The following is a 13,569-nucleotide window of genomic DNA, read 5'->3' on the forward strand; positions in this document are numbered from 1 at the left end:
AGGCACCTTCTCTTAAACGGGCACCTTTACATTTGTGAAGGGCACCATTCGATTTCTGCACAAAAGGGGCAGGGGCTTGCACCTGCTTAATCTCAATAACCATCTTGTTATTGGACACTTTCACTCTTGGATTAAATTAATCATAGCTGACTGTGAATAGTGAATATCTATAATGGCATCTGTGACTGAAAACTATTCATTTTTGAATTTTGAATTATGCAGCATTCACACCATTAGGTATCACTGTAAGTCCAAGATGACACGTGCAAAAGGTCACTGAGTGCACCTTTAAAATGTAAATGTGTGCCTTTTAACATATTAAATCCTATTTGTCCCCTCTTTTATAAAAGCAACTTTACTGTTATCTTACATTTTTGTAATTTGATTTGTATATGGCTGTTTAAATAAATTACGTGCAGTAATGATAGAGTGCATACTCTAGACAGTGTACATTAGTTTTCTTCAGCCCAGACTAATCATCGTCCTAAAGAGAATGAGAGGAAAGTTTCTGGTCCATGTTAACAGCAGGTGGCGGCAGTGCAATGTAAGTTGCGGTCCACCAATAAACAAAAGAAGACGTCATCGTCCCCATGACCCGGAAGCACTAAAGTTATTTCTTGACACGTAGTTAGCGGTGTTGGTGGAATCTCAGGCGTTTAAAGGTGAGGGTAAAATTGCAGCATTAATAGCATTAAAGCTTCATAGTTCAGCCATATTACATGATTGTAGTTGTGCGTGTATTGTGTTTGAATGATGCTGATAGTGCGCGTGACTGCTCAAGCTGTGCTAACTGAACTGAACTGAACTGAACACAACAAACATTGATTCAGCATTTTAACACATCTGACATTTTATCCATGTTGCATGCTTTTAACACATTTATGAACAATTGTTCTTACATGTATTGTTTGTTTACGTGTTATGTGGTAATACCGTAGTGTTTTGGAAATGCTCCACAGTAATATCATATTTTTGGACATATGTCATGATTGTACTATGATTGTTGGCAAGTATGCTATGTAAACTCCATGTTATATGAATATGGTACCACCTATATTTCTATATCTTTTCAGATGTTGTTCATTTGTGTTTAATTTATTGTTCAAGCTGGCAGTTTTTGGTTCCTGAAATGAGAGGGTTACGTTTTGGTTCTCGGAACGTTTTCAGAACAGCACTTTTGATGTTCTTTTTTATCTGGGGAAGTTCATTCAAATAGGACAATTATCTCACCATTTACTCACCCTGATGTCATTCTAAAACCCATTTGACTTACTTTTTTTTTTTGGAAAGGAGTTTCAAAGATTCTACCATAATTTATTCTTCTATGGAAAACAAAAGGAGATGTTACGCAGAATGTTAGTCTCAGTAACCATTCACTTTTAATGTTAAGAAAAACAAAAAGATACAATGAAAGTGAATGGTTTCTGAGCTTAACATTCTGCATAACATCTCCTTTTGTTTTCCATAGAAGAATAAATTATGGTAGAATCTTTGAATTCAGGTGAACTTTCCGCAAACTTGCATGTAGAAGACTAAAGAAATAAAATGTTATGATATTTTCATTTGCTGCTGACCTACAATGTGTTTTGTCTTCCCAGGCTGCTTGCGATGTCAGGGTTTGACAACTTCAACACAGACTTTTACCAGTCTAGTTACAGCGTAGATGACCAAAACCAAGGAGGATATGACAACAGCAACACAGAAGACCCGTACAACAAGTACGTCTCCTAATTTATGCTGGTCTCTTTGCTAATTTAAATGCCATGTTATTATCAGATTAACCGGACACACCACATTTTATTTCGCATACGTTAAGGCAGTGATCCGTATTAAACAATGCAAGAGAAATCTGCACATTTTGCGATGATGATGCATGCAAAAGAGCATCTTTAAGAAGTTTTTACCTCCGTGGAACGCAAAAGTAGATGTTAGTTTTGGTCACCATTCACTTTCATTGAATGAAAAAAAAAAAGATGCTATGAAAGTGAATGGTGACTTAGGCTAAGATACTACCTAACATCTGTCTTTGTGTTCCACGGAGGAAAAAAAGTAATAGGGATTTGAAATGACATTATGAGGGTAAACTACTCACTTTAAAAGTATTCAGAATGAATATTTTCAGTATAATTTCTTTCCATGGTTTAACATGCATATGCTTTACCTAGGTTCTGTCTATCACTTTATCATGACTATAACACTTTTCTGTCTGTCCCACAGGCAGTACGGTCAGTATGATTACTCTCAGCCGATGGGCTACTCGGCTTCTCCGGGAATGATGCAGCCTCAGCAGCTGTACACGGGGCAGATCTATCAGCCCACGCCAGCCTTCACACCTGCCACTTCACAGTCAATGTACGGCAGCAGCTTTGAGGACGAGCCCCCGTTACTGGAGGGTAAGAGAGAAATCCTGTCCAGTGGGGAATATGTTACAGCATGCATTATGGCTGGATAATGCATTAAATGGATCGTTCGCCCCAAAACTGAAGATTCTCTCATCGTTTACTCACCGCCATGCCATCCAACATGTGTATGACTTTCTTCTGTTGAACACAACTGAAGATTTTTAGGAGAATATTTCAGCTCTGTAGGTCCATACAATGCAAGTGAATGGTGACCAAATCTTTAAAGCATATAAAGGCAGAATAAAAGTAATTCATATACTCAAGTGGTTAAATCCATGTCTTTTGAAGAAATATGATGGGTGTGGGTGAGAAAGAGATCAATATTTAAGTCCTTTTTTTACTATACATTCTCCTTCATTCCCAATATGTGGCGATATAGAAGAAGAATATTGTGAAGTAAATGTGGAGATTGATAGTAAAAAATGGACTTAAATAATAATCTGTTTCTCACCCACACCTATCAGATCACTTCTGAAGATCTACTGTTGATTTAACCACTGGAGTCTTATGGATTAATTTTATGCTGCATTAATGGGCTTTTTAGAGTTTCAAAGTTCTTGCTCCCATTCACTTGCATTGTGTGGACCTACAGAGCTGAAATATTCTTCTATATATATCTTCATTTGTGCCGTGTAGAAGAAAGTCCATCATACACATCTGGGATGGCATGAAGATGAGTAAATGATGAGAGGATTTTCATTTTTGGGTGAACTATCCCTCCCTTTAAGTTGGTATCTGTGCAAATATTCATGACATGTCCTGCTTCCAATATTCTATTTATACACAATTATAAAGTATTCTTTTTAATGACTTTTATGACAAATAATTTTAATTTAGAGACTACATGGAATAGTACTCCGACGTTCACGCCCCAAAAAAATAGCAGAAAATAATCCCTCATGTCTTTCCAACTCCTTGTTCTCCTATGGAACATAAATGGTATAATTTTCAGTGGCTGTAATTTTCCAAAAATGACAAAGGCACCTTTGTAATCCATACAATTTATGCACTATATATTCTAAATATTCTGTTTATGAGTGTCACATAAAATGTTGTTTGACGTTATAAGGTTGTCATTAACATCAAGGTTGGAGAGGGAAGATTTTCAGTGCTCTGTCTGTTCTCACACAAAGTCATAAGGACTACTTTTATGGACATTTTCTTATTTTTTCTTTTTTGTAATTTTTGGACCATGATAGTCCATATTCAGCAAATGCTTTCATTCTATGTTAAAGAGCAGTGTGAACATTCTACAAAACATCTCCAAGAAAGAAATAATGACAATGTCAACTTTTCCTTTAAATGAACTACTTAAAGCAAATAGAAATTTCAAATGATAAAAAAAAAAAAAACTATAACAGCATCTAAAATATACAAAATATTCCCCATATATACATTTTAACCTAAAATATATGTTGGAAATAAAAGGGTTTGTTAATTGACATCTAATGAATTCTTGAAAAGAAATGGATCATTGTTTTTATTTTAATTGATGTCTAGAGGGAGAACCTATGCTGGTTTAGAGAGAAATCAATAATGTATTTTATGTCCTAAACTCTAAACTTTGCGAATGACTAATTGCTTTTAAAGCTAATGCATATTGCTTGAGGCCATGTTCACTACAAACCAAGTCCTGCCTCGCCAGCTTGCCCCAGATCCTCAGAGCTGTGCTTAATGTGGAGCAGAAGTCATCAGTTAGATGGCAGAGAGATTCCTGGAGCTTTTGTCATCTGTAGGGAACAGTGCATTTATCATGCAGTGCAATAAAGTTTGTGAATATTGTTAGCAATTTGCACAGGCTCCTGTAGCTTTATGCATTTTGCAGTGGTTATTTTGGATGTAAAACGTAGGACAACCTGGCTCATGTCACCATTTATACTTGTTTAAAAGACATTCCTAATCTTATTAAAGGTTATTTGTGCATTTTCTGCACTTTAACAAAACCCTAGCTATTAAACTTCTGTATGTAACTTTTTCTCTGCCATTTTTGCTACGGACATTAATGATAACTCAAGTCAAATCTACCAAGATTCATAAACTTCCCTGTCTTCACCATCCAAATGATGGTGAAAGCCAAAATATTAAATGCCATGGATCAATATTTTTGGAGTAATTCATTATTTTGAACAGGGGAGACAAAATGACAAAGTTTGTCAATGATGTGGAGAAAAAACTACATGGAAAAAATGTACTGTACACAAAAAACAAAAGATTTACGTATTTCAATTTCATTACAAATTTAATGTTTAAACAAATTAAATTTAATAGGCTAAAATATCTTGGAATGTAGGTGGCAGTGTCATTATTTATTCACAGAGATTGTTAGTTATATTACTGAAAATGAGTGAACTTCATCGCTCCTTGTCACATTATATGCCGTCATAGTTTTTATAGTTACATTTTCTAGTTTGAACATTATTTCTACTTCAGACCTTTGGGCTAGAAAAACTAGCTTCATACCATGTGACCCACATTTGGTTTTCATTCATTTAAAATGGGTAAAATGTAAAAGAAAAAAGAAAACGGAGTCACATTGAGAGCCCCGTATTTTTGGGATTTAACTATATAGGGCCTTAAAGATAATAAAATAAAATCTTTGTTCTGAACTAGAATCTAAAAGGATATTAAGATATCTTAAATACTTCTGGACTTGTAGGCACTCCAACTTTGGAAAAACAACACACAAATGCTTTATTATTATTGATTTTTTCATATTTGAACTCACCATTTGCGTCTAATGCAATAAGGGGTGCTAATGTCAACTGATTTTAGTAATAGACCTACCAATCTCTGTGTAAAAATAAAATCATAATTCTGCCACATTTCTAAGGTTGGTGAAAATCGTTATTTCTTTAACCCACTCTACAAACAAAAATAAATTACTCTGTTAATGTTGACCTATGGTGTTTAATATTTTGGCTTTCATTATTATTTATGCATTTATTTCACCAGTAAAAAAAAAGTATTAAAAACTAAATGTTTAGCGAGTTGAAAGAATAACGGGTTTAAAAAAAAAATCCCAAAGACTTGCATTGTATAAGGGGCCCAAGCCATATCCAGGCTCCAGAATATCACAGAGACTTGGTAGTGGGCTTTTTTGACTTGGGGCAACAACATTGCAACATGCTGAAGACCACTTCGAACACCTTAGCAACCACATAGTAATGCCCTGGCAACCACCTTGAACACCCTAGCATTGTTTCGGTAAGGTTTGCACTGGAAAGCATCACTTATATTTTCTACAGGAAATGTAAAAAATCTAGTTTCTCTTTGTTTTTGCAGAGCTGGGGATCAACTTTGACCACATCTGGCAGAAGACGTTGACGGTGCTGCACCCGTTGAAGGCAGCAGATGGCAGTATAATGAACGAAACAGACCTGGCTGGTCCCATGGTGTTCTGTTTGGCCTTCGGGGCCACACTACTCTTAGTAAGATACGACTGTTTTGTCAGCTTTTTTTCTCTTGCTGTGTCAAGACCAATTTAAAAAAAAAAAAAAACATTTTTATTAACAATTTATTGATTCCAGTCATTAAATATACAAACACAACATAAAAGAATTGAATCAATTATTCACATTAATGGGGTGTGACTTAACTCTTGTTAGTTTGATTGAAAGGCTTTGCAATGGCGAATTAGGGGCAATGGTTTCCTGTTCGATACAAAACCAGGGAGGGACTCTCTCAGGTGTAAGTGTCAATGAGCCAAATGTCTGAAACCAAATGCATAATAATAAAACAATATTGGGTAGGCCTAGCCCACTTTTGTCAATCGGCCTATGTAACTTGTTGAAATGTAATCTGGGACGTTTGCCATTCCAAATGAAGGACTTTACTATGCTATCAAATTGCTTGAAATAAGAGAGTGGGGCATCTGCAGGGATAGACTGTAGCAGGTAGTTGAATTGTGGAATGCAATTCATTTTAATAACATTAACCTTCCCAATCATAGATACATTTAATGAAGACCACCTGCCCACATCGCTCAAATTTTTTTATTAAGGGGTCAGAATTACTAAACTAAATCAAACAAATTTGCTGGGAATAAAATGCCCAAAAACTTAATGCCCTGTTTGGGCCACTGGAAGGCACCTGGTTGAAAAGAAGTAATGGGCAGTAGGCTGTTAGAGCCAAAGCTTCAGATTTAGACCTATTGACTCTGTAACCTGAGAATTTAGAGAAGGAATTAATAATCCTGTGGAGAACAGGCATAGATCTAGTAAGGTCGGAGACGAATAATAAAATATATGCGTAAAGCAAAAGCTTATGCACCACACCATCACCCCTGGACAATCATCCTCCTTTCTTATCGAGGCTGCTAATTGTTCCAGGGCAATAGAACTATAACGGGGAAAGATATCCAGAGTAAAATAATCTGAAATTAATCAATTTGTTTGTATGTTGTAAACATAGATTTCAGCCTTTAACATTTGTTGGAAGTCAGGATTTTGCAAAAGGTAGTTAAAGCTCCAACTATAAGATTTATTTTTTCTCCATATGTGGCAACACCTCTAAACTCACCAGGGCATGATCTGAGACCAAGATGTTTCCAATTGTGCAATCAACAACAGATGAAATGAGGAACTTGGATATTAAATAAATAAATAAAATCCAGAATCAATTTTATGGACTGATGGGGAAATAAAATGTATAGTTCCTATAAGATGGGTTTAAATGTCTCCAAATATCTGTAAGACCAAGATTTTTTACTCATCCTGTGAAGCATCACTGTTGCTCTAGGGGCTTGAACACATTTGCTTCACTATGATCAAGGACTGAATCTATAGATGGATTAAAGTCTCCTCCCAATATTATATCATGAGGGGTGCCAGCGGCTTGCAACATCCCTTCAAGATCTATAAAAAAAGCCCTGATCATCAGCGTTAGGTGTGAAAATATTAGTCCAAATTTTAGACACATTGTCTTCTTCGAACAGTTAAGAATCAGTGTGTATTGAATATGACACAAATATAATTAAAACTAGCAAAGTGTGCAGAGCTCGCCACTCACACGTCTGCTCCTTGCATGGCATCACATGACTCTCAGAAGACCAATTTTTAAATGTCATATCTGATTTTCTTTAGAATTAATTTTACATTTATTTTGTTATTGTTGTTTTGGTCTATTCCAGTTGTCTTAAAGAAATGATTCAACCAAAATGTGAAATTCTCCCTGTCAGAAATTTTTATTTTGGGTGAACTGTCCTTTTAAATCTCTGAAGATGATAGAAAACAAAAAAAGTGCCAACTGTTGACATTTTTCTCTTTCTCACTCTAGACGGGTAAGATCCAGTTTGGTTATGTGTACGGTATCAGTGCCATCGGGTGCCTTGGCATATACTGCCTGCTCAACCTCATGAGTATGATGGGGGTGTCGTTTGGCTGTGTGGCCAGTGTTCTGGGTTACTGTCTTCTACCCATGATCCTCCTGTCCAGTTTCGGTGTCCTCATTTCCTTACAGTAAGTCAAGCCTTAAAGGTATTGCCAGACTTTTCTCTGATGAACACCTTAGCTCTTAATTGTTTACTTTAAGTACAACTCTGAGATTTTACACCATGTTCTTACCCATGAATGAATAACATTTATAATTCAGTAACTTGTTGTATAAAGTGTAAAGCCTTGTGCTTTGATGGTTTTAATTTTACACATTTAATTTGAATTATTATTTGTTTTTATTATTAATACATTAAAATGTATTTATACGTAACACATTTTTTTTATTTTTATTATTTATATGTATATATGTATATATATGTATATATGTATTTGTATTTAAAATAATTGTATTAATAATAAAAACGATCAAATCATATTTATTAAAATGAATAGTAAATCCAAAATGTATTTGGTTTGTTTAATTCTATTTTTATCAATAAAGTAATAAACTTGTATTAATAACCAAATATAAACTACATTTGTTTTTTATAATTATAAAATTACCAAATATTAAATGTATGTAGAATTTTTTATAATTTAATAGAAAAATATGTTTCAAAATAATTAACTTATCTATAAAGAAAAACTTTTAATAAAAATGTTATCAACCTAATATTGATTTAAATAAAATGAATACAAACTTTATTCAAAATGCATGTATTTAGAAAGAATAATGAGATATATATTAACTATTTATCAATAAAGTAATAAACTATTAATAACTTTTAATAATTTTGTATTAACTTATTAATTGTATTTAATTTTATAATAAACATTATTAAATACATTTAAATTAAAATGTTTTTAGAAAGTTTTAAAATTCATAAAGAATTAAAATAATTCACTGACCAATGAAGTAATGAACTTTTAACTTGAATTTAAACTTTTATTTACTAAAAAAAAAGCAGAGGAAACTTATATATTAAAATTAGGGCTTTCGATTTAATACATTTGGTGCGATTCATTATATCAAAATAATGTGTTAAAAAAATGACGTAATCATTCCCCAAGCCAAAATAAGAAATTCCATCGGAGTAATTCAAGCATAAAGTACCATCTTTGTTTTTATGAGTCACAGTCAGCAGGGAGCAGTAAGCTCAACTCCAGCAACAAACCCCCTTTAAGGGATAGTTCAGCCGAAAATGAAAGTTCTGTCATCATTTACTCACCCTCATGCTGTTTCAGATGTGTATGGCATAATGTTTTATTTCATGTTTAAAGAATATTTCAGCTCTGTGGGTGCATACAATTCAAGTGAATGGTGGCCAAGATTTTGAGGCTTCAAAAAGCACATAAAGGCAGAATAAAAGTAGTCCATACGACTCCAGTGGTTTAAATCCATGTCTTCTGAAACAATATGATGGGTGTGGGTGAGAAATAGATCAATATTTAAGCCCTTTTGTACTATAAATTCTCCTCCCTGTCCAGAGAGCAATGTGCACAAAGAATGCAAATCGCCAAAAACAAAAGAAGAATTTTAAGAATTTTAGATTTAAGGTAAAAAGGACTTTTGATCTGTTTCTCACCCACACATGCATATCGCTTCTGAAGACATGGATTTTACCACTGTAGTGGTATGTATTACTTTTCTGTTGCTTTTATTTGCTTTTTGGAGCAAGATTTTGATCACCATTCACTTGCATTGCATGTACCCACAGAGTTTAAATATCCTTCTAAAATTCTTTGTGTTCTGCAGAAGAAAGTCATACACATTTGGGATCGGCATATCATGTAATTATTTTGATTAAACATTCTAATCAATTGACAGCCCTAAATTAAATAAATATTAGGTCCATCACTTTTTGCGTACATGAATATTTATTGTTTAAACGTTATATTAACGCATATGTAGGAAGTTTAGAATGAACTTTACTGTTCTGGATTAACCTCTTCGTACGCTTGGGTCAGCAAAGTGCACCTACATTGTGAACATAACACACAGTTTCATTTACTAGTGATATGTAAAGAAAATAAATCACCCTTTTATTTGTATCTTTTGTAAGCCACATTTTAAGGGTTTATTGCAGACTGCTTTCAGTATTTTTAAATGTTTTGTGCATAGTTTTAAATTCACGAAACGCTTGTATAAATATCATTTTTAATAATAAAAGTTAAAATGAACTTTGCTAATCTTGCTTTTTCTTGTGTTTTTCAGGGGCATGATGGGTATAATTTTAACAGCTGCCATCATTGGCTGGTGCAGCTTTTCAGCCTCTAAGATCTTCATCTCAGCTTTGGCCATGGATCGGGCAGCAGCTGCTAGTGGCATACCCCTGCGCCCTGCTCTATGGAGTCTTTGCCCTCATCTCTGTTTTCTGAACTCTGAACTTCTTCTAATGGACAAAATGACCACCAAAAATGACCACCAATACACAACACACACACAACCTTTATTCAAGGACTTGTTTGTGATAGCACCCATCATTGAGCGTTCATCTTTTTAGAGAATGTGGCATTAATTTCTCATGCTTTACTTTTGCTGGCCCTCCCACTCCAGAACGGGTTGTGCTTGTTATATAATTAAAGTTAATACTCAAGTTCATCCCAGCATTCACTTTTTCCCTGCAAAATAGTCTTAGAAACAAAGTGTTTGTGTCGAAGAGAAGGATGTTCTTTCAATGCCAAGGGCTTGTCTCTCCTCCTACACAACATTTTAAATGCATTTGTGTTTTTGCATAGTGGCATCTCACACCAGAACATCCCTTGCAAAGAAAACAATAATTGTTCTTTCTTTAATTAGTTTTTTCTTCACATTCATGAAATACCACTGATTGTTTAGCCTGTGTTTATCCAGATGCTTGGGTCAGAAAAGAGTGCCCACATGGTGAATACACACCTTTTTTCACTATTTGCACAATGTGCTAGTTAAATTTTAGAACGAACGAAGAAAACTCTTTTTGTTTCTTTTGCAAGCCACAGTTCAAGGATTTATTACAGATTGCTATCTGTTTCTATTGGCATGTTGTGCAACATTTTAACCAATTAGTTAAACATATTTCACCCACTCTCACATTCTCATGTCCGTAGGCTAGACTTTTGTATTTCTTGATTTATTCACATTGACATATTGATAAGGGATGCATATTTCACCCAAAAACAAATCTTGTCATCATTTACTCAACCTCATGTTGTTCCAGACATCTTTTGTGTTCCATGGAAGAAAGAAAATTGGAACGTTGGAACAAATGTGAACATTTCTTATAACTGTAAAATGAAAATTGTCTCATAATTTACTCAAATTCTTGCCATCCCAGATGTGTATGACTTTTTCTAATTCAGAACACAAATTAAGATTTTTAGAAGAATATTTCAGCTCTGTAGGTCCATGCAATGCAAGTGAATGGCGACCAGAACTTGGAAGCTCCAAAAAGCACAAAGGCAGCATTAATGTAATTTGTATAACTCCAGTAGTTAAATCCATGTCTTAAGAAGTGATATAATAGGTGTGGGTGAGCAATAGATAAATATTTAAGTCCTTTTATACTATAAATCTCCACCTTTGACCAGCCCCGACCAGTAGGTGGTGATATGCATGAAGAATGTGAATTGCCAAAAAAGAAAGATGTAGAAGTGAACAAGAACTTAAATATTGATCTGTTTCTCATCCATACCTATCATATCACTTCAGAAGACATGGATTAAACCACTAGAGATTTATGGGTTACTTAATGCTGCCTTTATTTGCTTTTAGAGTTTAAAGTTCTGACCAGAAATTCTTTCTAAAAAATCTTTCTTTGTGTTCTGCAGCAGAAAGTATGTCATACACATTTGGATGGTATGATGGGGAGTAAATGATGAGAGAATTAAAATTTTGGGGTGAACTATCCCTAAAAGCTTAAAGCCTCATGTATAAAGTACAAATCTGAACAAAGCCTCTCTTTCCAAGTCACTGATCTGTAGACTGTCTGTATGGGCACTTTTTGTTAATGTTAAGGAGCCATGGGCAGATGAGTATATTTATATGTCATGTAACTTGTTTTGTATATCCGGAAGAGTACAAATGTTTCTATCAATCCTGTCTTGTGGAAAATCTGACCAACTGACCAACTAGGGTGTTTCGCAGGATGTTTTATTTTAATAAAAATGCAAGTTTTGTTGGAATATATTCTTGTTATGCTGGAAGAACCCATGCCCTTATCTTTGTAGGTTAGATTATTTTTGGGTAACAACTTTCCTACCCTCCGAAAACAACTTTTAAGAGGTCATGACATGCCTATGTTTGTTTTTGTTGCTGCTCTAAGACTTGACAGAAAAACACCCATTGTTCTGATTGGCTCTCTGCTTTTGATTGACCAGCTGTCTCTAATTGCCATCTCACTGCTCACCCCTACTGGGCGGGGCTACAGTTTTTATGCCTACAGTAATTTTTAATACAAAAATTAAAGTAGGCATTGATGTGTTGTTGTGGAGGTGGTCCGATGCAAATGTCTGCCACAGTGTGACATCATAATGGGGAAGATGAGGAGAATGAGTCATTTTGGCAGCTTGGATTCATAAAATTCTCTTTGCAGTGAGGAGAAAGTTTTAAGTTCTGAAACTTACAGTATGTTTTTATAGTACAATGAGCTCATATGTTAAAGGATCAAGGAAAATTAAATTCCTCATGTCATGTCCCTTTTACAAAAGTACACTGTCATGTATTCATTTTCAAAACTAAGTATACAAATGTTTGGTGTAATACATTTCTCATATTATAATAACCTATTACATGATGCAAAAGACAAGTTTATTACATTTTGAGAAAATTAATTCATTTTTAACATTTATTACAATATGTGCAATTATTACATTATGCTTTGCTATTAAATTATAAGTTGCTACAAAACAATCAGTTTCGGCCGATGTCATCAAGGTTGCATGGAAAATAATGTTCAGTCTTGTTATTAGGCATTGATTAAGACTACTGTAATGCAGCTTTTCTAAAATCTTGCCAATAGTTAAAGTAATTTACAAGGCTATCAAGTTAAGATTAGTCGAATTTAAAATAAAAACGCATACTCAAAAGCAAATAATGTGCATTCAAATTTTAGATGTTTGCTCAGCACTGCCAATATCTTAGTGGAGGTCATGGTCGTTGCATTTTTTTTCTCTCTTATCAGCATCTTATAGCACGAGGAGCCATTCACACAGAACCAGTTTTGTGTCCGTCTTTGACTGTTGTGCCGCAACCAGATGTATTTTTAGATTCTGTGCAAGATAAAAAGAACGTAACCTTTTAAAAGGGCCTCTTGAATCACCCACGATATGTTATATGTGTGCAGCTTTTTTTTTGTTTTTTAGTAAGAATGGTAAATATTACTGTGTAACATCGTCAACATTTTTTTTTTTCTTGTTTTACATTTTTAAGATGTGAGAATATGAGCTGGCTAAAAAATTATTTTATTTAAAAATTTTATGCAATATAGTTTAAAATTAAATGCATTTTTGTTAGGTGTGTTCTTTGCAATAATATAATATAACAGTGCTGTTTGATATATGTATTTGTTGCAACCTCTTGTGGACATTGGAGACAATGTCAATAAAAACATTTGATAATAACTGATGCTTTGTACATTTTCCCCTAACTTAATGTCATTAAAATTAGTTTTTGTTCATTTTTATGTAAACGTTTCGAATGTAGTTTCTCTGTCCTTTTGAAAGCCTTTGTAATTTAACGCAGCCTAACATTCATGTATTACATATTAAAGGTTACAAAAACAATATCAATTAAGGTCACAATTGGGATACGCAGAGAT

The 13,569-nt window shown here is 34.2% G+C and overlaps 1 pseudogene; it reads left to right on the forward strand.

Annotated features, from left to right (window-relative positions):
* The first annotated feature begins 594 nt into the window (after positions 1–594).
* Positions 595–13,219, forward strand: LOC127625118 (protein YIPF5-like; annotated as a pseudogene).
* The last annotated feature ends 350 nt before the right edge of the window (positions 13,220–13,569 follow it).

This window comes from Xyrauchen texanus, chromosome 31 (assembly GCF_025860055.1).
Source record: "Xyrauchen texanus isolate HMW12.3.18 chromosome 31, RBS_HiC_50CHRs, whole genome shotgun sequence".
NCBI classification, from domain to species: Eukaryota; Metazoa; Chordata; class Actinopteri; order Cypriniformes; family Catostomidae; genus Xyrauchen; species Xyrauchen texanus.